Raw genomic sequence first — 23,724 nt, 5'->3', positions numbered from 1 at the left:
AGGCAAATATGAGCAGGAAACGGCGTCAAGAGTGTGAAAGAAGGGCCTTTTTTGAAATTTTTAGTTGCTGGGAATCATTCACTGGCATTGATGATGAGATTAGTTAACACAGTACCAATAACAGTGATGAGGATAGAGAAGCAGTTGGAGAATAATCATCCTGTAAACCTAAAAAGAGGACAGGAAGAAATACTATCACTTCCGATTTCGCAGAAGCTATAGGTGGAACATGTTGAATGCAAGAAATACAACATTTGTTTTTAGTGCTACAGCTCACAGACTTAATACAATGTGTAAGGAGTTAACCATCAACCATTTTCTCGATACAAAGATCTAGACATTGCTTCCGTAATAAACTTATCAAAAACTTAAAGGAACAGTTCCAACCAACAGTCTTACTTGTAGTTCACTAGTATAGTAAGTTCCTAAATGATCTCTCAAGCATAAAAAAAATCGCTGAATCATTTGCTAGTAACTCTGTCTGGAGCAGAAGTAAACCGATTCTTAGGTGTTCTAAAGCTGATTTCTAGCACTAGAGAAGCTGAAGCTTACGCTTTGAAACATTTTTGGAAGAGTGGGTAGTCATTGATTGTGTCAAAGCAATTTGCTTTTACTCAACAGCAAGCAACAGTGGTCATATAAATGGAGCATGTGTGCTATTAGAACATATATAAAAATAATTTATATATTTCACATGTTGGAATCACATCTTAGAACATGTATTTGTATGTCTTTTTGAACACTATAAATGACTTTCCTCTGACCCAGATGTTACAATTTGTAATGCTTTCTAATCTAGCCGCACATCTTCGTGGAGTATGGTATAAAGTATTTAAAGCACTGTAGTATTCATGAATGATGGCCAAGAAATTACAGACTTTTAGAATCTGAATGTTTATTGAACAGTTTGAGGAAAGAGGGTTCGTAATATCAGCATCTTTATTATTCGATTTACCCTATGACATCATTTTACTGCTTCTAATGCCATTTCTGCTCCTGGCAATGATCTCAAATTTCTGCAATGTATTCGTAAGTAAAAGTAATTAATCTTGCTCTTTCAAAATTTGTATGTCAAACAATTTCTGGGCATCTATTGTAGCTCTGTGAAGAAGTCATAAGTTTGAAGTTCCGTGATTTATTTTTTCCACAGAGACATAAAGAGTAATGGTAAGGGTATTAAACGAGACAAGGATGAACCACCAAATTGTCTGAATGTAAGTCATTTGAAGTTTTCGTCACATAAAAAAACTCAATATACTTCTTCAGGTGCTTCGAAATTCCATCTGGATTTCTGGATTACGACCCCAAGTCAAAGAAATTCAGAGAAGACTTGAGGAAGACACTGCAGACAGTAAAACTGAAATGTGGAAAAGTACAATCTGAAGAGGATGCAGCCATTATTGAGGAGTGTAATGTCGTCATCACAGAGAAAGAACAACAGAAATAATTCATCTTTCAAGTTAAGTGTTATCATAGAAGACACTTTCCTAGCAGCAAAAAGAAACAATAACAATGGAAAAGTAACTAATTATATAAAAATAAGATAATTAGGTAATTAAACAATTGTACATGCAATAAAACAGTACTATAATATGAATAAATATTTTATAATAGATAATAATACGTTTTTATATCTCATTGCTTCTATGGCACCAGGTCATTGCAGTCTAAAATTTCAACCTTGTTAAGCGACCACTTGATATGGTCCAAAATGGACGAAGTTTAACGTTTTGTGCAATGAAAAATAAGGAAATGATAACTTCACATAAAAATTTACCTGCAAGTAAGAATCGCCTTAATAAGTAATCCACCTACTACAAACCACACGTAGTCCACTCACTACAAAGTATAAGTAATCCACCGACTACGAACACATAAATCACTTCACTACAAATCATCACAAATATACGTACTATACACCATAAGTAGTTTACATACCATAAACGTTAAAATATACCTACTATAGTCCATTTACTACGAATAATAAGAAAACGAATTAATCCTTATTATAATTAAGAAGCCCACCTACTAAAACCATAATATTTGCATTTGCTACAAACCATAAAAAATTCACTTTAAATAAACAATGATGTGTGCACTTACTACAAGTCATAAATCCGTCTACTGATTATCAAGTAATCCTAAGAAACTCAGGTTTTTAGTATTTTAAAGTTTGTATTAGTTGAGCGAATGAAAAGAGTTTATCAAAGGTAAACTGTTGCTATTTATTATCAACGTTATGAAGATATGTATGTTCAAAGCAAACAAAGTCTGGTTAGAGTATAAAAATAGAATTTAAGGTTCAAATGTTAACTGCCACTTGAGGTGGATTCCTATACGTGGTAAGGAAATCTCCCAGAGAAAGTTCTGTAACTTCTTTTTACCTCTTCTGGTATCTGAAAATTCGCTCACGAGTTTGCTATGATTGGCGACACTTGAAGGGGAGGAGAGGATTTAAGTAGTCGAGTGGTACCTGGGGCACAGTAACACACTATCTTGTCCTTAAATTCATGTAGAGGAATAACATTACTTAGCTGGTTTGGTTGGGCTAAAGCCAACTATGTACTAATGTTGAACGTTTCAACGAGTGTTGTGGGCATTGTGTCTGATGCTGGTGTTTGGTTATCGTGCCCACCAAATCCTGAATTGTAGCGCACCCTTCGTAAAACTCTGTGGTGGGTGGGGTCAGTGGGCAATGAACCATTATCCTTTTCTTAATGGATCGCAGTTCTTAAAAATAGAACAAACTGTTAATGGGCAAGCGACCACGTTTAGAAAACCTTGAAGAACAATCTTAGCCCTATTTTGCTCCTGCACTTCGTTTTATCATTTTTAAGGCAGATGTCTCTCATTTTTATTCATAAAGAATTAGAGGGAATTGCTGGCTCTCCAAAGTCACTAAAGAAACTATGTTCTGGAGACATCTTTGCGAAAACATCTACTCTTAAAAATAGTGAACTCCTTAATTTGAAAGCCATTGAATATATAATTATTGAGGCTACTCTCCACGCTACTTTGGATTCCTTTTTAGGAGTAATTGTTGAGCAAAGAAGTTTCTGCTGAGTGACATATCTCCACTCATAAAGGAAGTTATTTTCTACCAATGTTCTTGTATTGACATTTGCATCACCATGCCTATCTTGAAATGTTAAGGCAAGTTATCTGAGCTGTGAGGTATGACCTTATATTCTTTACCTTCTGAGATGTTTTCAGTGTCAGCAATTTGAGCGTTCTAAGGCATTTTATCATAATTATTTCGTATGTGCTCATTGTAGTGATAAAGACCGTAACGCCTAAGAGTACTAATTGGACTCTCACTGCATCAGTTATGGTGGTTCTCACCTCTCTTATTTTCGATAGTGTAATTAGTGGTTCACTAAGGTAGCGATACAACGTTTACCCGCTATAAATAACATTTCTTACCCCAAGGTTCAGAAGTTATTGTTTATACTCTATCTTGGCCATAACAAATCTTGAATTAAGTTCATAATCATGATTTCTTCAACAACCAGTTCCAAAGCCATCTGAGATAAGATATGAAAGGTTTAATAGCCAGAAAGTTGTTGATGTACAAAGCATCGTCCAAACTTTTGAGGAGTGCTTTTCTAAGCTCTCCAGCACTTCTGTTTCTTTACTGCCTTTTTGACAATCTGTTCTCGGACAGAGCAATCGCTTCTTTCTCTTTGGGTTGATCGTTTTTATTATTAAAATCACTCTTTTACATTGGTGAAACTTAAGCTCGCTATTCATTTGTCAGACATTACATCAATAGTGACCAATGACATTAAATATAAATGCTGTGCCATCTATTTCTCACCTCTATTGCTCTTTCTCTGGTTGTCTTTAACCAGACCTGCTAGATGAAAAATTTCTTAATTCTTTGCACAAGGATATTTTCCTACCTTTTCTAAGCGTGGGAAAAATATCAAAATTCATTGTAATTATCGTCCAGTTGTCTTGATTAACTGTTTCTGTAAGATTTCGGAAAGGATTGTTAATGCTCATTTTTTTTTAGTTCCCTAAATCTAACAACTTCTCTCACCCACCCAGTGTGGCCTTCATGGACAGTACTCCACCATTGATCTCCTGATTTGACTTCAAGCCTCCACCAAAGAAGTCTACTTCAAGAATGAAAACATCTTGAGTCCATTTTCTTTGATCTTTAGAAGGCTTATGATACTACATGGAATTATGACATTTTGAAGGACTTCCATTTTTTTGTAATCAACTACCCATTTATATTAGCAACTTTTTACTTGACTAGCGATTCCAAGTTCTCGTGGCTTTGATCCTTTCCCATTCTTTCACACAGGAACCTGGAATACTTCAAAGTTGTGCTTTCAGTGGCACCATTTTAAGTATAAAAATCAACGTTATCACCAAACTACTTCTTTCTACTGTTGGAAATGGTCTGTACATCTGCAATTTCAACATTTCTTGTTGATGATCGAGAATGAAGTTTATTGAATGGAAGCTTTAGATTGGTCTCTTTTGCTTGTTCAAGTGAGCCTAGCAAAGGGTTTTACCTTTTCTTTCTCTAAAAGCGTTTACATTAATTTTTGTCACCATATTATGAGCTTCCTCTCTGTAATGTTGTTCTTCCTGTGGTTTCTGAAACAAAGTTTTTGAGATTTATCCTTAACAGTAAACTCATTTTCATTTTTTACATTAAGTAGCTACGTGTTAAATGTAAAAAGGAGCCGAATATTCTCTGTAATCTCTATTCCGCCTCTTTAAGAACATATAAAAGTCCCATGATGAAGTTCAGTCCTGCCTTAATATGTTCAAAGTTGGACTATTGGTCTCTGGTGTATGGATCTGCCTAGAAGCACCCTGTTCACATTTGAGGCTTCTGCTTGGCATGGGGGCTTTCTGCACTTACCAGTCTCGAGCTGGTACACTCCCATACCTCCTCTTTTCCTCCAATGTTTGCAACTTTCTTTACAGTTTGTTACCAAACTTCGAGCCTAACTATAACATCTCATCTGGGACTGTGTCTATCTTTCTCAGTGTGTTATGTTATTTCAGAATATACAGTCTACCATTCCTGCTTTTGGCCTTTGTATACAGACACAGCTGACTTATTTGGGTCTCTCTCATTGGATGGCGTTGCTGACTTCAATAATCAGTCCATCTTACCATAGCTCATTGCTTATTATAATCCCCACCTATGACTTTTCTTTGAGTCATCTGAGAAAGGTGCATACTCCTGATTAGAAGTACCTGTTTCTCTTTGACTAAAATCTTTCAAACCATTTTTATGTTCCTGTTTTCACAGAAATCAGATGAGTCTGTGAGTTCTGCCATGGTTTGTTGTGGCTCAGTGGTTGCTCGCAGGATACCCTCTAAAATTTCTGTGTTCACTGCCGAGTTATTTGCCATTTCTCTTGCCCTGGAATCTGCTGGCCCTGGAATCACTTAACTGTTCTCGTTGATATCCATAAACAACTGGCTGATTCCGCGAATATCGACATGGTTCTATCCAGTTTTTCTGGATAGAAACCATGTCGATATTGAAAATGAGCCAGTTGTTGACAATCCAGCTAAGTCCATCTGCTCTAGAGCTATCACAGCCAGGCTTGTTCCATTTATGGATTACAGTCTTGTGTTTAAGGCTTGGATCCCCGCCAGTTACAGTCGATTTGGAGCAAGCAACGTCATAGTATGCTTTTCCACATCAAACCCTCAATTGCTCTTTGAAAATATGATCTTTATAAGGATCGATAGAAGAAAATTGTCTTGTGCAGGTTATGCATAGAGCACATTTTGTAACTCATCATTTCCTTTTATCTGGGGCTGATCCACCAATACGTAGCCTTTGTGACACCCATGTCACAATATCCCTCGTTCTACTGTCGTGCCCTCATTACGACTTTGAGCGGTGGCATCATTTTAGACACTGTTTTCTAAGGATTTATCCCTGCCATTGGACGTTGGCAATAGTAACGCTGTCCAGCTTCACTGTGCTTTTAGAGTTATGCAGGCCATGGGACTTTTATATTCCATTTACGTTTTTTATTTAGCTGAGTTCTAGGCTTTATTTAGTTTTTAACTTAATATATATATTTTTTATAGCATTTTACTTTGTAAAAATGTATTCTCAAGACGGCTGGTATGGGTATTAAAACTTTAATTAAAATAAAGTACAAAACAACGTTTCGACCTTCTTAGGTCACCTTCAGATGGTATTAACTGTTGATCACATGCTTGTGTTTGATTTTAAACGTTGCTCATATAGATTTATTTGAGGTGTGCCCACACTCATTTTAAACATTACTTATATCTACCCTTGTCTTTCATCCATTGATTCTATTTTTGGGTGATTTTCTTTTCACTCTTGATCAAATGCTTGTTTTGATCTTATTTTCTTAAAGTTGAACAAATAGACTTTTCTTTTCTTTATCTGTCGGCTTGAAGCATGACAAGTTACCTAATAATTTGAAATAATTTCTTTTTCCTAGCTATTCAATCGAATTTTAAAACAGATATTTGAATGCTAGTAGAGTCAAGACAAAACACAACAGTCGAGTTTAGTGTTTTAGTTAAAATGGAAGGCTATGAATTTATAACAACAACTAAACATAGTTGAGTTTAATGGATATTAATAATAGGAGTTATTTTGAAATTAAAGGTTATAAGTTATTTGATAATCATAAACATTTTAACAGAGGTGGTGGTAATCTACGTAAGAGATGAACTGTAACCTGTTTGAAGTTAAAATTAGTTCACATGTTTTAACTTGTTCTAAAAATATATTTTTACTTACTGTGAATGTTCTAATTTGTAATAAAATAATTGATTAGAAATGTTTGGAATGAAGTAGTGAGAGAGAGAGAGGTTTCCTAAGTAATTCGAGAAGGATTTTGTACTAAATGGTTAAAGAATCAGCTAGAGAAGATACCATTCTGGATTTATTGTTAACCACGAATGATGATATGGTTGTAGCAACTGACGTATGGAGATATTTGGGGAAGAGTGAACATTTCATGATTAAATTTGATAATTTTGTACATAAGTTTCAGAAAGCCAATTTTGCTACCTGATATAATATTTATTATTAGTTAATTGGAAAAATGAGTTAAAAGTTAATGTGAGGCATGTTTTGGAATTTCTAAAACACAAGTTACATTTAAATCTAACTGACATAATAAATGAAAAAATATCGAATGAATTTTATAATTTTAAGAAAATTAAAATATGTTGGAAGATGTGCATATCTGCAGGAATGTTAAGAACTTAGCTAAAAAAATTGGTTAGGAAATCTAAAATAGCTTATGATAAGCAGCTGACTGAGAATGTTAAAATAACAGCAAAGATTTTATAAATATATTAAAGGTAAACAGAATGCTAGAATGAAAATTGGCAAAGGACGATAATACAAGGGTTTTATTGAAGCTTATGAGACGGCTAAGTTTTCATATGTTTTCTTTTATATTTTTACAAGAGAAGATGTTAGAAATGTTCATGAATCCAGGTATTTTATAGAAAATACTGGAATATACTTGAATCGCGTAGGTGTTAATTCTATGATGCTAAGTAGAAAGATTAAGAGTTCATAAAACGCCAGATAATGTTTTCCCAAAGTTTCAAAGAAGTTTAAGGGTAAGATAGGGGAGCTTCTGTCTTTCCGTTTTACTAGGTCAATAGACGGTTGACTGGTGCTCGAGGATTGGAAATATGCTTATGTTAATTTAATTTAAAAAACAAAACAAAAATGTAAAAGCTGCCAGCTAGCCTTCCTTCTGTGGTGTGAACATTTCTAGAGAGTTTGGTAAAGGGAACTTTACAAAATCATTTAGTGAAATATGATATCGTAAGAAATGCCAACATGGATTAATACAATAGAAAGCTTACTTTACTAACATCCTAACTCTTCTCAAGAACGTTCACTGTTATCTGGGTGATAGAAAAATGTGGACTTGATGAAATTATATTTGAAAAAGATTTTGATAAGTTATTCCACAAAAGGTTCACGAAAAAAGTAACATGGCTAGGAAAGACTAGAAATTTGGATCATAGGACAGGTGAGAGAAAGCAAAAAAAGTTATTACTAATAACTTTTAGTTAGACGCGATGAAGATAAACGTGGAATAATGAGTTTCTGTGAAGCGCATGAAACACGAGCACACATCTGAGACTCTATCAAGTCTGTGTGTCGTCGATTTACCTAAAGAAGGATTAAAAATAGGTGGAAAAATTCTAATACTCACCAAGAAAAAATTATTTTGGCGACCACGCAGTTCTTGTTTTATATTTTGGGATCTTTATGCATATGATTGGATGACGTAATAGACTGTAAAAAGCTTGTTATAATAACGACGCCATACGTTGACAGCTTAACTACCATGTACCTATAAACCTGAGGAGGTATGTGGCACAGTAAATTGTTTATCATGGCTGGCCAGGTAGAAAAATAATTAATTTTGCTAGTTTTTAATGGACTGCAGATTTTATCAAGGAATATACTTACCACGCAGTTTCTTCTTAATTTATGCTTTTAATTAAATATCGTATGCTTCACGTCTGCCTTCGTTCAGTTGCTAAATGTTTTTTCGAGAATAATAGTCGTAGCGGACGACCATTAATTACGTAGTAGGTGATAATTATCTTCAGATGTAACTAAATCGTTCACAATTTGTATGTAAAAGTAATTTTTCTTACTTTTTTCTTTACTTAAATTTATTAAATTGAATATGAATAACTTTAACTGCCTGAAAAATAGTATATGGATATTTATGTGGTATCCCACACCGTAGGGAATAGTACACAGATGTTTCTAAATTATCATAACACATTTTGAAGGGTATTTGTCTACTTCTAACCGATCCCATTTCGTATGAAATACTACGTATAAATCCCTAACGATCTCACTGTATCTGGACAGGGCACATGGAAATTACAGACGTTTCAGCGTTACCTTAAAGAATAAGTTATACATCTTGAACCATTTTACTAGTTTGTTTACCACACTGTACACATGTCGCAGATATCCACAACGTCTCTCAACCACTTGAAGATTATTTCAATAACAAGATTGATGTTTTTAGTTGTCGGCAAATAGCTTGTGTTTTTGAAGTAATCAAAGTGTTTACTATTACGTCTAATACTACTCAGCGCCCCCCGCTGGTTCAGCGGTAAGTCTACGGATTTACAACGGTAAAATCAGGGGGGTTCGATTTCCCCCATATAGACTCAGCAGATAGTCTATATGGCTTTACTATAAGAAAACACACACACTCTGTACTCTGCATATATATTTAATCATTATAAACTAACCCTAAACTCTATGAGACATCTCAAACTTAACACCGAAATTATTAAATGAAGCCGTATAGGAATATTTTTTATTAAATTAGGGTAACTTTAAAAACTAATTCATGGTGAATTTCATTCAGTTGAGAAGTTTAGCCTTATGTATATGGTACTTATCTCAGGTCTATCAACTACCTCATTAAACTTTATTCTCAGACATACCATAGCTTTCATGGTTACTCTGTATTCATAAGTACACAGTAACTTCCCACATTAATTTGTTTTAACAAGTATATTAACACTTTTCGGATGAATCTATATTTTCAGGCGTAGTAACTTCCCGGGTCACGATATTTTCAGATACTGTCACTTCTTGGACGATATATTCTCAGGCATATTAACTTCTCGGGTGATTTTATATTCTCAGGTATACTGTCTTTCTGGTTTACCCTGTATTCCACGAATCGGGAAGACCGTTTGTATGCTGTTGGTATAAACACCCTATCTTACTTCTCAGCACTTTACTATTTATAGACCTCTCGAGACTGCGCTGAACTATCGTTAAAATATCTAAGTAGCTTTCTCCTTTTTCCTCTTCACCAAGATACATGGACAGCAACTGAAACGTCTGGCAGACTTCCAGACCGTAACTGTCTCCGCCGATATGTTGTTTAGTACTTCCGATCCATCAAAATACTTTCTTGACTTTTGGCGTGGAATCTCTTCGTCAAATTGTGTCTCTATATATGTCATACAGACAGTCAAAGCAATACAAAGGGTAAAGACTGAACAACGGTACACAACTCTATAAAACCCACAGTATTCTCCTCTGATATAGCGTGATTCATCAAAAATACATGTGTGATATAGAGAAAAAATTATAACCTTGAAGTGTATGGATGTCATGGACTCTAGAGCACTGAACTGAAATTTTAAGGGAAATTTCATCCAAGGTAATGCTAACAACTTGAAGTCAGTTACATTCTGTAATGAATGCAGTTATTAAGAAATTATACGGTTTGTGTGCAGAGACGTGAAACACTGTATTTAAATACTCACTTAGTAATAGACGCATGGTCTGAAAAACATTACTGCTGATATAAAATGCTAGATTTTAACATCCACTAAGTAATAGACACGTGGTTTGAGAATTATTATTAAAGATATAATATATTATAGTTAAACACTCATCTGTAAGAGATACGTGGTATTGCAAATATTGTTACATTTATAAAATACTGGATTTGAGCATCAGCTTAGTAATAAACACGTGGCATGGAGAATATTGTTAGAGATGAGGTAACAAAATAAAAGATTTAAACACCTACTTAAGAAAAGACGTGCGGTCTAGCAAATATTTTTACCAATACTACATGTAAACACCTGATTAGCAAAAGATAGGTGGTCTATTAAATAAAGCTAGATATATAAATTGCTAACTTTAAACACCCTCTTAGTAATAGACATATGGTTTGGTAAATATTACAACAGGTAAAAAAATACCAGAATTAAACATCTGCTTAGCAGAAGATACACGGTTTGGCAAATATTGTTACAGCTATATAATATTAGATTTGACCACCCGCATAGTAATAGACATGCGGTCTAACAAGTATTGTTACATTTATAAAATACTAGTGATAAACATAATAATGGTCTGGCAAATATTGTTACAAATATAAAATAGATTATTTTAGCACCCACTTCGCAATAGACACGAGGCTTGGAATGGCCTGGTGCTTTGGGCACTCAGATCGCAATATAAGATCGTTGATTTGAATACCTGTCACCGAATATGTTTATCTTTTCAGCTGTGGGGCCTTATAATGACACAGTCAATCCAATTGTTCGTTGGTCAAAAAGTAGTCCAAGAGTTGGAGGGGTATCATTGACTAACTTCCTTCTCTTTAGCTTATCATTGGTAAATAGTGTTAAAACTTTAAAACGCTATATTTGAATACCTGCTTAGTAACCTAGACACGCTGAGATAAACTGTGAAAATGTAAAATATTAGATTCAAACACCTACTTAGTAGCAGACACAAAGTCTGATAAATGTTCTAAGAGATCTAAAATACTGGCTTTGAATATTCACTTAATAATAGTGACGTGGTCTGACACACCCTGAACTTCACAAAACGGTTTATGAACAGTGCAGTGTCAAACTTCGTAAAGTGTAACAATGGTTTCAAGTTTTGTCAAGACTTCAACACCGTTTGGGCTTGTGGTATGTGTTCCTTAATTGGAAGTCAACGATTGTATTAGCCTTTGAATTTGTAATGATTTCATACTTCACTATATTCGGTATAGTTCGCACAGTTAAAGCTTAATCTGATGAAATTCAATCTTGGGTGTGAAAAAAATGTGCAGCCGAGAAAGAATTCAGCATCTGACTCAAAGGAGTGAAATCAAAACTGGTGATCAAACTGGTGTACACATTTTACAGCAAATATTATCAGACCGGAATTTTTGTTCAACTTAGAACATGATGGCGGGTAGCATAAAATATGCTACCTAGTTAACCTAGTACATTTGTGCTGAAACACGGACAATAAATAATCAATAATAACCGTCCATCCGTATGATTTTTTAAGAACTTGAGCTAAAATCTACTAATCTAACTTGCTTGGCCTAACCGATACTCATGTATCTGGAAGTTCTTTCACCTCATAGCTTTGCTGTTCTAAATCAGTAGTCAACAAGTCTCAATAATTAATAGCCCAAAAATTTCTACAAACAGTGATCAACAAGTCCCTACAAATCGTTGTAAAAGAATGACTACAAAGAGCAGACCAATGATCTCAACAAAGCTCAAGTAGTGGTAAATTAATTTCTACAAACAGTTGTCTGCAAGTAACTTCAAACTGTAGTAAACAAGTTTTTAAAAACAGCAGTAAACACGTCCCTATAAACAGTGATCAAAAAGTCTACAAATAGTAGTCCAGAAACGTATCTACAAATAGTGATAAGCAAGTTGGTACAAACAGTGGTCAATAGGTCTTTACAAACAGTAGTCGACAAGTCTCTGTGTACCATGGTTAACACGTTTCTATAACCAATAGTCACAAAACTCATATAAACAATGGTTAACACGTTTCTATAACCAATAGTCACAAAACTCATATAAACAATGGTCAAAAAGTCTCTACAAACAGTATTTAACAATTCCCTACCGACAGTAAGGATATCTCTACAAACAGTGGTAAGCAAATCGCTACAATACGTGGTCAGTCATACCTTTAGAAACAGAATTCGACAAATCTCGGTATACAGTATTTGACAAGTCTGTGTATACTGTGATCTACAAGCCCCTGCAAACAGCAGTCGATAAGTCCTTAAAAACAGATGGTGTTACGTATTATAATTTATCCCGGACGAGTCTCCAATTTGTTATTTGACGTATGTTAAAGTATTACTATTTTATATAACCGGAAATCTAAATTTGAATTCAGAAGTTAATATGATATTTATATGTATCAAATTTATGGTATTTGCCAACAAGATTGATACACGAATATGTTTTTAACACGAATTTATTTTCATATACAAACAAGAAACAATACATTTTATAAAAGCAGTTATTACTAATAGTTTTAACAAGTGATGGTTTATATACAAGACTTTTACAAACTTTGAGACAATACTGAGTTTTATTTCGGTCTACAACTGAAAATGTTATCGACATCCAGGTTCACGAGGAGCAAATTAATTCTGAATCCATATTGTCAAAGCTAGCTAACTTAGGTCAGAAAAAGTCAGCGAATATATGTAATTTCCCCGTAGACATACTTGCGTCCGAAGTTAATTCACTAAAACTGAAAGATTTGTTTGAAATCTATAAACGTTCCTGGCCGACTAATAGGTGTTAATCACAAGTATAGCTCCCGAGGCCATTAACACACTGACTGTAGTATAGCTCCCGAGGCTATTAACACACTGACTGTAGTATAGCTCCCGAGGCTATTAACACACTGACTATAGTATAGCTCCCGAGGCTATTAACACACTGACTGTAGTATAGCTCCCGAGGCTATTAACACACTGACTGTAGTATAGCTCCCGAGGCTATTAACACACTGACTGTAGTATAGCTCCCGAGGCTATTAACACACTGACTGTAGTATAGCTCCCGAGGCTATTAACACACTGACTATAGTATAGCTCCCGAGGCTATTAACACACTGACTGTAGTATAGCTCCCGAGGCTATTAACACACTGACTGTAGTATAGCTCCCGAGGCTATTAACACACTGACTGTAGTATAGCTCCCGAGGCTATTAACACACTGACTGTAGTATAGCTCCCGAGGCTATTAACACACTGACTGTAGTATAGCTCCCGGGCTATTAACACACTGACTGTAGTATAGCTCCCGAGGCTATTAACACACTGACTATAGTATAGCTCCCGAGGCTATTAACACACTGACTGTAGTATAGCTCCCGAGGCTATTAACACACTGACTGTAGCTAACTAATAATAAGATTCTTTTTCTCTCTTTGTGCTTTGCTTTTATACTAATTACGAGAGACTCTGGAACGTTCACCAAAGTTTGCTTGACAAAAATACTATAAATAACCAGTAGTACATACACATCTAGTACATTGGTGATTTTTACACTAAAGAATCTTCTACAAATTTCGAGAACAGGCGGGGCTTGCGCAATACACAGCAAACAATATACGTCACAGGTAAAAAAGAAAACTTTAATGACACAAGTGCAGGTACTAACATAAACGTATAACGGTAAATCCGTTACAATAGTCAAGACGTTCCTACAAACAATAGACAACACGTCCTTACAAACAATAATTCACAAGTCTCGACAAATAATAGTCCACAAGTCTTCCAAACAATGGTTAAATAGTAGTCAACATGCCTCTACAAACAATAGTCAACATGTCCTAAAACACAGTGGTCAGCAAAGCTCCGTATATAGTGATAAACAAGTTTTTGTAAACAATATTCAACAAGTCTCCACGAACAGTGGTCAACAAGTCCGTTCAAATAGTAGTCTACAAATTTTTACAAATAGAGTAGATTACAAGTCTCTACAAATAGTGGTTAAAAAGGTTATAAAACAATAGTGAAAGAGTCCTTATAAACATAATCAATAAGTCCCAAAATCAGTATTTCAGAAGTCTCTACAAAGAGTATTCATCTAGTTGCTACAAACATTGGTCAAAAATACTTTAAAAAGTGATAACATTGTTTGTTGAAGTAAATTACACAGCTACTGAATGGATTGTCTGGGGTATGCCAACCACGGATATCGAAACCTGGTTTCTAGCTTTGTAAACTTGCAGACATAGCACTGCGACACTGGAAACAATTGTCAAAAAGTCCTTTCAAACAGTTGTCATTAAATTTCTAAAAACAGTGGTTAAGTTACTAGAAACAATAGTAAACAGGTCCCTAAACAGTGCTTTACAAGTCTCGACATATAATAGTCAAAACATATCCACAAACAACAGTCAAAAAGTACCTTAAAACAGTGGTCTTCAGTCATCTACAAATGGTAATCAACATGTCTCTACAAACAACAGTCAACAAGTCTCTACAAATAGTTGTTAGCATGTCTTTGTCACTATTATCTACAAAACGTTGTTTATAATTCTCTGGAAATAGTGGTTAACAAATTTCTACAAATAGTCCATATGTCTCTACTAATAAGAGCCAACAACGTTTTTCGAATAGTAGTCCAGAAATCCATTGAAACAGCAGTAAAAAAGTATCTACAAACAGTGGTCAATAAGTCTGTACAAATTGTAGTCAACAACTTTCTTCCAATAGTAGTCCAGGCATCCCTATAAACAATCTGCTAAAAGTAGTCCACAAGTATCTACAAAAAATACTCAACAATGTTCCACAAATAGTAGTCTATAAGTATATAGATATGATGACCAACACGTCCTGAAAACAGTGATAAAAGTGATGACTGTCTACACAGTAGACAACCAGTGCCTGAAAACAGTGGTCAATAAGTCTTTACAACTGAAGTTTAAATGTCGCTAAAATCAGTAGTCAACAAGTTTCTATACAAAAAGCAGTGCACAAGTCTCTACACATAATGATCAACAGGTATCTAGAAATAGTAATCTATATGTCTTTAGAAAGAGTAGTCAATTAGCCTTTACAGCATTGGTCAACAAAAAACTACAAACAGTTATCAATAAGTTATTGAAAGTCGTGCTCAGAAAGTCCTTACAAAGAGTTGTCTACAAGTCTCTAGAAACAGTCGTCAACAAATCTCTAGCAAGAGTAGTCCATAATTCTCTACAAACATTAGTCAACAAGTCCCTACAAATGTAGTTAAGAAGTCTCTCTACATAAGTTTCTGTATACAGTGGTCAACAAGTATCTACAAACAAGTGTCAACAAGTGTTTACAAAGAGTAGTTACAAGTTTATACAAACAGTGGTGAATAAGTCTCTGTATGTAGCAGCCAATTACTATATATAAACAGTAGTTTATAATCTCTGTACACAGAAATAAAGACCTAACGACGACAGTTGTCTACAAGTCTCTAAAGACAGTGGTCAACAACTCTGTATGTATAGGAGTCAAAAGTCCTTACAGGTAGTGGTCAAGATGTATTTAGAAATAATATTATATAAGTCTCTACAGTGGTCAACGAGTCTCTATAAATAGTTGTTCACAAGTCTCTGCATACAGTGATGAGTCTGTATGTACAAAAGGTAGTCTATAATTCTGTACAAACAGTAGTCATCAGGTCTCTACAAATAGTATTCTACAAGCCATAATACTGCATATAGTCACAAAGTATAATACACTGGCCAAATATACTAACAACAGTCAACATGGAGTTAAATTTCATAGGCTAGTATTCAACAAGTCTCTAAAAAGTGGCGAACAATAATATATACAGTGAACAACAAGTGTCTGCACACATTGTCAACAAGTCCCTATAAACAATGAGTAATAAGTCTTTTTCTCTTATCGTTGTCTCTTATTTATATATACACACGAACCTCTAACTTACATGAATTTTATATTACTTCATCTAAACTATTAATAACTTTATTATAACAATGTCTCTTTCTCAGATGGTTTAATTCAATCAAACTGAATTAAAATGAATGTTTATTACTTTGTGTACAAATCTGGTTACTTAAGTCAACATAATTAAAGAAATTGCTTCAAACTGACGTTTAAAGGATTTAAAAGCCTTATTTTTGTCTAATTTCAAAATTTAATAATTGTTTCCTACATTCTTGAAATTCTTTACTATTACTAATAAAAACTTTAAGAAATTTCGGAAAAAAAGAACAACCTTTAAATATGTTATACTCACCCAGAAATTTAAAGTTTAACTGATTTCTACAAGTTTAACATAAAACCTCTGAATATTTCTCAGTTGTGATAATACTAAAATTCAGTATGAATTTTTAACAACAATAGTAACAGGTATAAGTTTAGGAAATCTAAATATGCAGTTACCTTTATCTTTAGAAAGATTGTAATTTACATTAATTTCCACAACTTGCATCATAATCCCTTAAAAGCTGAAAAATCAAAATATTAAAATAAGCTCATTATATTAAAAACCTCCTCTTTCTTCTTTTCCAGTCTAGACAGTGAAAATAACAATGCTGACACTAAATTCTCAAATGCTGATTCTCAAATAAATTATTGCATAGGCAATGAAGATATTAATCCATTCTTTACATTCGATACTTGGACATGAACATGGGTTTCTGACGAAATGAGAGATTTTGTTTGTGCATCTGTATTTACCTGTTGCCACTACAAGAATACGGATTTAAATGCGTCTAGAAAACCGATTACAGGTGTGAATTATATACGTCAATCCTCAGATACACTGTTCTTACCCTGAGCAATCGAATGGAGAAAAGGTTAAAAGAGGAAGAAGGGGAATATCTTCTACGTTATATACAAATTGTTTTCAACATGAATGAAAAACTCTTCGTTAGCAATAACTGGTTACTATGACTGGAAATATGTTGCAAGAGGCTTTCTTTGGAAAGAAACAAGCTCATTGTTATCAAATTTGATATTGGTACAACCAAAAGCAGACGAATCAACAAGGCTTTAAAAGAGCAAATGGGGTACAGAAAAAATACTGACATTAAATTCTAGAGATTATTCTCTCAGTCATAAAATCTCAGTCATTCAGAGGACTGGCATCCAAAGAAAGCAATGAAGTTGTTGGTTCAGTGCATAATTACAAAAACTTAAGAATACTGAAGTTATTGGCTAAGTATTATACATTTCTTGCTGAACAAACGGGCAAATAAGGAAAACGTTATGTTTGATACTTATCTTCACCTATATGAAACAAATTTATGGACATTTGCCACCTTCTTACTAATAAGCAATCACACAGAAGTAGAACTTCCTGGAATTCTCATTAATTTCCTTGAAAAAAATTATATAAGGATTCAATATTGCCATGGACCGTCTTGCGACATTGCATCCAATGTCAAAGGCAAATATGTCTGTATGCGAGCCTTGATCAAAAAGAACTAAAGAGCAGATTATGTTCCCTGCTGTGCTCATTCGCTTAGTTTGGTTTGGACATTGTCCTGTGGACTGCTGTATACTGAAACTTGTTTATTCTTTGCCTTTCTGTAGAAGCTTTATCTGTTTTTCTCAGTTTCAACCCGCCTGTGATAGCGTCTACATGATATGTTTGATAAACCATGGTTCCCAACGATAAAGAGGTTATGACACACAAGAGGGAGCGCCCATTCTGATGCAATTGGAGCCTTTAAAATGGAGTACAAAACCATAACGCAAGTCCTCGCTTCCATTACAAAGAGTGACTCTGAAAAGCTTGAACTGTACTTAGATTCAAGAAGCCTTATGTTACAACTGGAACAAGTAGAAATAGGTATAATTATGGAATCTTGGAGCGTTTTTCTGGAGAGATTTTACGAGACAGGTCATTCATTACAAAACTTCTAACTGAATGTTAGTGCAAAAATTACAAGACTCATTTCAATAATATAAGACAAAGAGCAAACAGCTGGGAGGGTGTGAAACATATAATGTCGAAATATCAAGGAAAGAAAAAGAAATACACGATGAAAAATTTGGATTTTTATTAAACTTTCAGTATATGTATATAGAGAACTTCAGCAGTGCCATCCAAAAGCTGATTAGTATGTATCCTACGAATTGAAAAAGCTGAACTGAGGAATCTATTATTCAATTTGCTACCCTTTATAAGGCAGGGTTTGTTGAAAACAACCATTATACAAGGAATAAAGTGTGCTGAGAATGATATGCGTTAAGTATTTCAAATCAACATTAACAAACATTTTAATAATCTTAAATATGTATCTGTGCATCAATGACTTATAAGCACAACTTCCACTGATTGTCTACTTTAAAAAACTCTTATTATGAAAAACTATAGAATAATGAAATATTGACAATATATATATATAATTTAATATTTACTATCTACAGCAAACAGTCTTTTATATCTAACAATCTTGAAATTTAAGCTTTTACTCTAATTTTAAGTCGCGATCATGATAAGTCGGTAAAAAAAATTAGCCTCAGACCTGTCTGACCCTTTAATGCGCTCGTGAGTGCATTATTAAAAAAGTTAAAATCATTCCGAACTAACAACATAACGAAACTCAAAATTGAGGTGTAAACATGAGGCTCCTCGCTAGTACAGCGTTATGTCTACGGATTTACAAGGCTAAAATCAGGGGGTTCGATTCCTTCTCACTGGGCTCAGCAGATAGCCTGATGTGGCTTTGCTATAAGAAAAAAACACACACACTGTACACATAAGTAATCAAATGTTTATTATAATATTTGATTCTCTTCTGAAACAGCAGTTGTTTTGAAATATAATTTCAAATGACAACAAACGTTTCGTTCGATAGATATTGTTCACCTAAATCTCGCGTCCTAAATAAATACATAAGAAATTAAAAAATATATTTTTATGGTTAAAATTAATAGTCAGAAAATACTTAACATTTTATTTTCTGCACCTGTGGATCGATGGTTTGGGCACAAAACTGACACAATAAAGTATTTACGCTATATTAACCTCGGAAGGAAAAACACACTTGATTTTAGCTTTATTAAGTCCGTTTACACACCGTTGACCCATTGGTAATAAAAATAATATAAGTAATACTATATAGATACCTAAATCTGTACAATATCTACAAATTACAAATACAATATTCAACAAAATTTGCAAACGAATGCAAATCTTCTCGGTGAAGCAAAGAAATTTTAATGAACCAAAAATTGGTCTTACAAAAAATTAGTTTCTTATAAAGCAAAGATACCTCGATATCGGACCTTTTCGAGTTAGTCAGTCCTCTAAATAAAAATATTTCTTCCTTAGTATATTTTGGCTCAAAATTGACAAATTTTATTGCAGAAAAAACCTTCGAAAGACTCACTTTTTAAAAAAAAATCACTGAAGCTATCAACAAGTTATGATTACAGTTCTATTTTTCCTTAGAGATCACTATTTACACTTAAGGTATACATACATATTACACATCTAACTTCCTACAATATAATTTGGTTATTTTATTTTATTTATTTATGTGAGACTAGCGAACGGAGGTTAAAACTGATAAACGGTGTATCCCCACCGCAATGTGGGACTACATCCACAGTCATCTCCAAAACCTAGGGTACATTTTATATCTAACATTATAGTATGTAACCTGGGAATTATTTCAATTAATGCAGCGTTTTTCAATTTTGTTTCAATTTTGTCATAAAAGGACAATGTATAGAATATATAATATGAGATAAATAGCTGAAGACCAATGTTCTCTCAGAACATGTTGTATGTTCCACCGTCATTAAACTTTCCTTATGCTTATAAATCGTTGTTTGACTACTTCCTTTTAGATAAACTAAAGAATTGTTTATACTGTTTTTAATATGATAGAAATACTACTGAATTATTATATACGCAACTTAAAATATAAATGCTACTGAAGAACTGCATATACAGCTTACAGTATGGTATAACTAACACTAATGCACTTCATGTACGGTTTAAAATATAAGTTTCATTAAAGTAATGTTTAAACAGTTTATAATATTACATACATGACTTGATTTTCCTTTTATCCTAGATATTTTATTAGTATCTGTAATTGTATACGTTTGATATTCCTATATATTTATTCTACTGTAAAGAAAATATTACGTAAGGTTTAGACTGTGTAGACCTTCCTACTTCACCTAACTAACACTAATCATTTCGTAGTCTATAACTCCTAGAGTATTCGACGTAGAAAGTTAACTTGTCTGAACGATGTTACAAGTACTAAATATCTAGGAGGTACTTGTCTTGAACCACTTCTGATTTGAAGACTTCAGTATTAACCAGCAATCGCTAACCTTTCCCCAATAACTACCAGGAGAGCTGTATACGTCGCCCTAACTTGAGGCCTAATTAAATCCTAACTAACTAGGGCTGGTAAGACCTGCTTTTGTTGGGGGAGGGATTTCTTCGTTCTTGACGTGGGAATAGTCACTAACTGAATGCACGACATTCCTTGCAACACTGAACGCATGCCTGGTAGCCAACAGGTACCTTGTGGCTCGTGACGTTACTTGCCACTGACGTTCGGTAGCCAGTGAGATGTCTGGGACGTGTCTTTGTACCCAGAACGTTTATTTTGGGAGACTATGTTTGCTTTGAAGGGCGGTAAAACGCGTGAAGTTAATTGCTAACCCTCTGCTTATCTCTGCAGTACTCACAGAAAACTGCTGACAATTACCAGCCGCGGAAATATCGCAAACCTTGCAAAGCTCAGGTTAATGTAAAACCTTGTGACAAAATTATATCTACAAACATACAATACTGAAACAACTATAAATACAATAGAAACAGAAAGTATTAGATTAATCACTATAGAGACAGACGTGACGTATAGGCTAGCGTGTTGACTTACGCATTGAAGGGTCCCAGTATCTAGACTCGGAATCCAAGGAACATATTCTGTACCTTAAGACAGTCAGTTCCTTGTTCTGTTTACAACGCCGGACAAAACCTATATGTCAACAGGTGCTGTTCGTTAATTGTCTTCTCTCTCTCTCTCATCAGTTTAAATTATGGAAGGTTATATCCGAACCTTGGGTTTTGAACCTAGTTATAAGGTAGCGTTAAGGTTTAATTTGACCAGTGTAAATCATCTAACAAACACCTATTCTGTTAAAACAATTGGAATTTAAGATTCCTTTAGAAATATATAAAACAAGACACATTCGGCAAAGATAGCCATCTTAAAAATTATTAAACAAAACTGGTTCGTAAGGAGGATGTACTTTGTAGAAATACAACGAAGATACTTTGTATTATACATACAAGGCCCGGCATGGCCAAGCGTGCCATTACGTGCGACTCGTAATCTGAGGGTCGCGGGTTTGCATCCCCGTCGCGCCAAACATGCTCGTCCTTTCAGCCGTGGGAACGTTATAATGTGACGGTCAATCCCACTATTCGTTGGTAAAAGAGTAGCCCAAGAGTTGGCGGTGGGTGGGAATGACTAGCTGCCTTCCTTCTAGTCTTACATTGCTAAATTAGGGACGGCTAGCACAGATAGCCCTCGAGTAGCTTTGTGCGAAATTCAAAAACAAACAAAACACATATACACAAATATCAGAAAGTATATGCTAAAGATAAACAGACTCGAGTACGTTGGAAGAAAAAAGAAAAGTTTCAGGATAGCCTAAACATTTATATGCATCTCATAAAAAAAGAAATCTTATCTCTTCACTTGTTGTTGGTCCTTCTTTAAAAAATGATTCTCATTTTAATAAATTCTGGTCAACCTCATGTCGGCTACACAACTCAGTTTTTATAAACAGCTACAAGTATGTGTTAGTTTTCTTATAGCAAAGCCACATCGGGCTATCGGCTGAGCCCACCGAAATGAATCGAACCCTTGAGTTTAGTGTTGTAAATCCGTAGACTTACCACTGTACTAGCTGGAGGCAAACAGCTCCGGCACCCTAAGTTACTTTACAAGCAAATAAAATACCTAAACATACTAAACTTGATCAAAAAGTTTAACATAAGGATATTTTCTTTTAGTTTTAAGTAAAAGAATTAGATATTCTGCTGTCGTTAGACATTATAAAACTTTGTTAATTTTAGGTTTCAGGTTACACTCAAGAAGTTTTGGTTTTTCCTTTCTAAATTATGTTTACCAAGGTTACCCCAAGGACTATTCAAGTAAGGAAGAACTTTAAGTCCAAAATAAAAGAAACGTAGATTTTCACATGTACATTAACTGTAAAATGGCAATCACTGATATCTACACTAACTATTAGTTCTTGCGGTGATAATCCTTGGTATGTATATTAACTATTACTTTCTACAATGGTAATCCTTGGTATGTACATTAATTCCTGCACTGTAATCCTTGGTATGTACGTTAACCACTACTGTTATCCTACATTGGTAGTTCCTAGTATGCATATTAAGTATTAACTCTTCAACACATAATAAGTCAGACTTGGCTAGCATTTGAAAAAAAAAAAAAAAAAGAGGTTGGAGAAATTTGTTTTCCAGAATTTATCTGTTATGTGTCTGTAAAGCAACTGTAATGTGAGTGACCATTGTGAGGATATATCTCTATACATTACAGTTTCTGTGGTAATACTAGTTCTTTTGAAAATAAAATACAATGATAAAATTTTCATACAAAACTTAAGAATTTCATCTAAACACATACGTATATATATATATATATACTATATTTTTTCATAACCTGATTATCCAGTGGACGTATAACCTTAGTAGTGTTAGAAAAAATCAAACTGTGTTTTGGTTTACATACTTTCACTAGTGTTTTTATTTTACGCCTTCATCAAAACTGTTTTAATCAAGTTTCATATTTTGCTTAAACTTGACAATAACCAATCCTCAGATATTAAAGAATACATGTAGAATTTCAAAATTTTCTTATATCATAATTTGGTTTCATTATTTCAAACAATATTTTCTGATTCTAAAATATTTTTATCCTTTTTTTTTTAAATCAAAAATGTAATTTAACCACCTATTCCGGAATACGTATGTCTAGTGCGAGTGTACTTCTTTTCTTTTTAACTAATTGGCTTTTGTTCTATTTTTGGTATCGAATTAAATATACTGATTTGAACATGCACTAATTTTGTTACGATTTTGATCATTATTTAAAAAGTATGTGGTGGGGTCGTGGGTTAATACGTGGTTGAACCGGTACTATATATATTAATGTAGCGTCCTCTGGTGTGTCTTGTTATAAACAATACAAATATGCTTACAGGTACTTATTTCTGTGTCCAAGTAGAACAGCGGTAAATTTAAAAACTTATAACGCAGGGTTAATACCCCGAGTTGGACACAGCAGATAGACAAGTGTAGCATTGCTCTAAAAATAAACAAGTATGTTATATCTAGATGTACTTTATATGCGTATGTACATACAAGGAGTAGAT

At 34.1% G+C, this 23,724-nt stretch overlaps 1 protein-coding gene across 2 annotated transcripts in view; it reads right to left on the bottom strand.

The window, feature by feature from the left end:
* Positions 1 to 23,724, bottom strand: part of LOC143230655 (uncharacterized) — a 107,674-nt gene that overhangs the window by 62,903 nt on the left and 21,047 nt on the right. The window lies entirely within an intron of this gene.

This window comes from Tachypleus tridentatus, chromosome 10, assembly GCF_004210375.1.
Source record: "Tachypleus tridentatus isolate NWPU-2018 chromosome 10, ASM421037v1, whole genome shotgun sequence".
NCBI lineage: Eukaryota > Metazoa > Arthropoda > Merostomata > Xiphosura > Limulidae > Tachypleus > Tachypleus tridentatus.
This window is presented reverse-complemented; position numbering and strand designations above follow the sequence as displayed.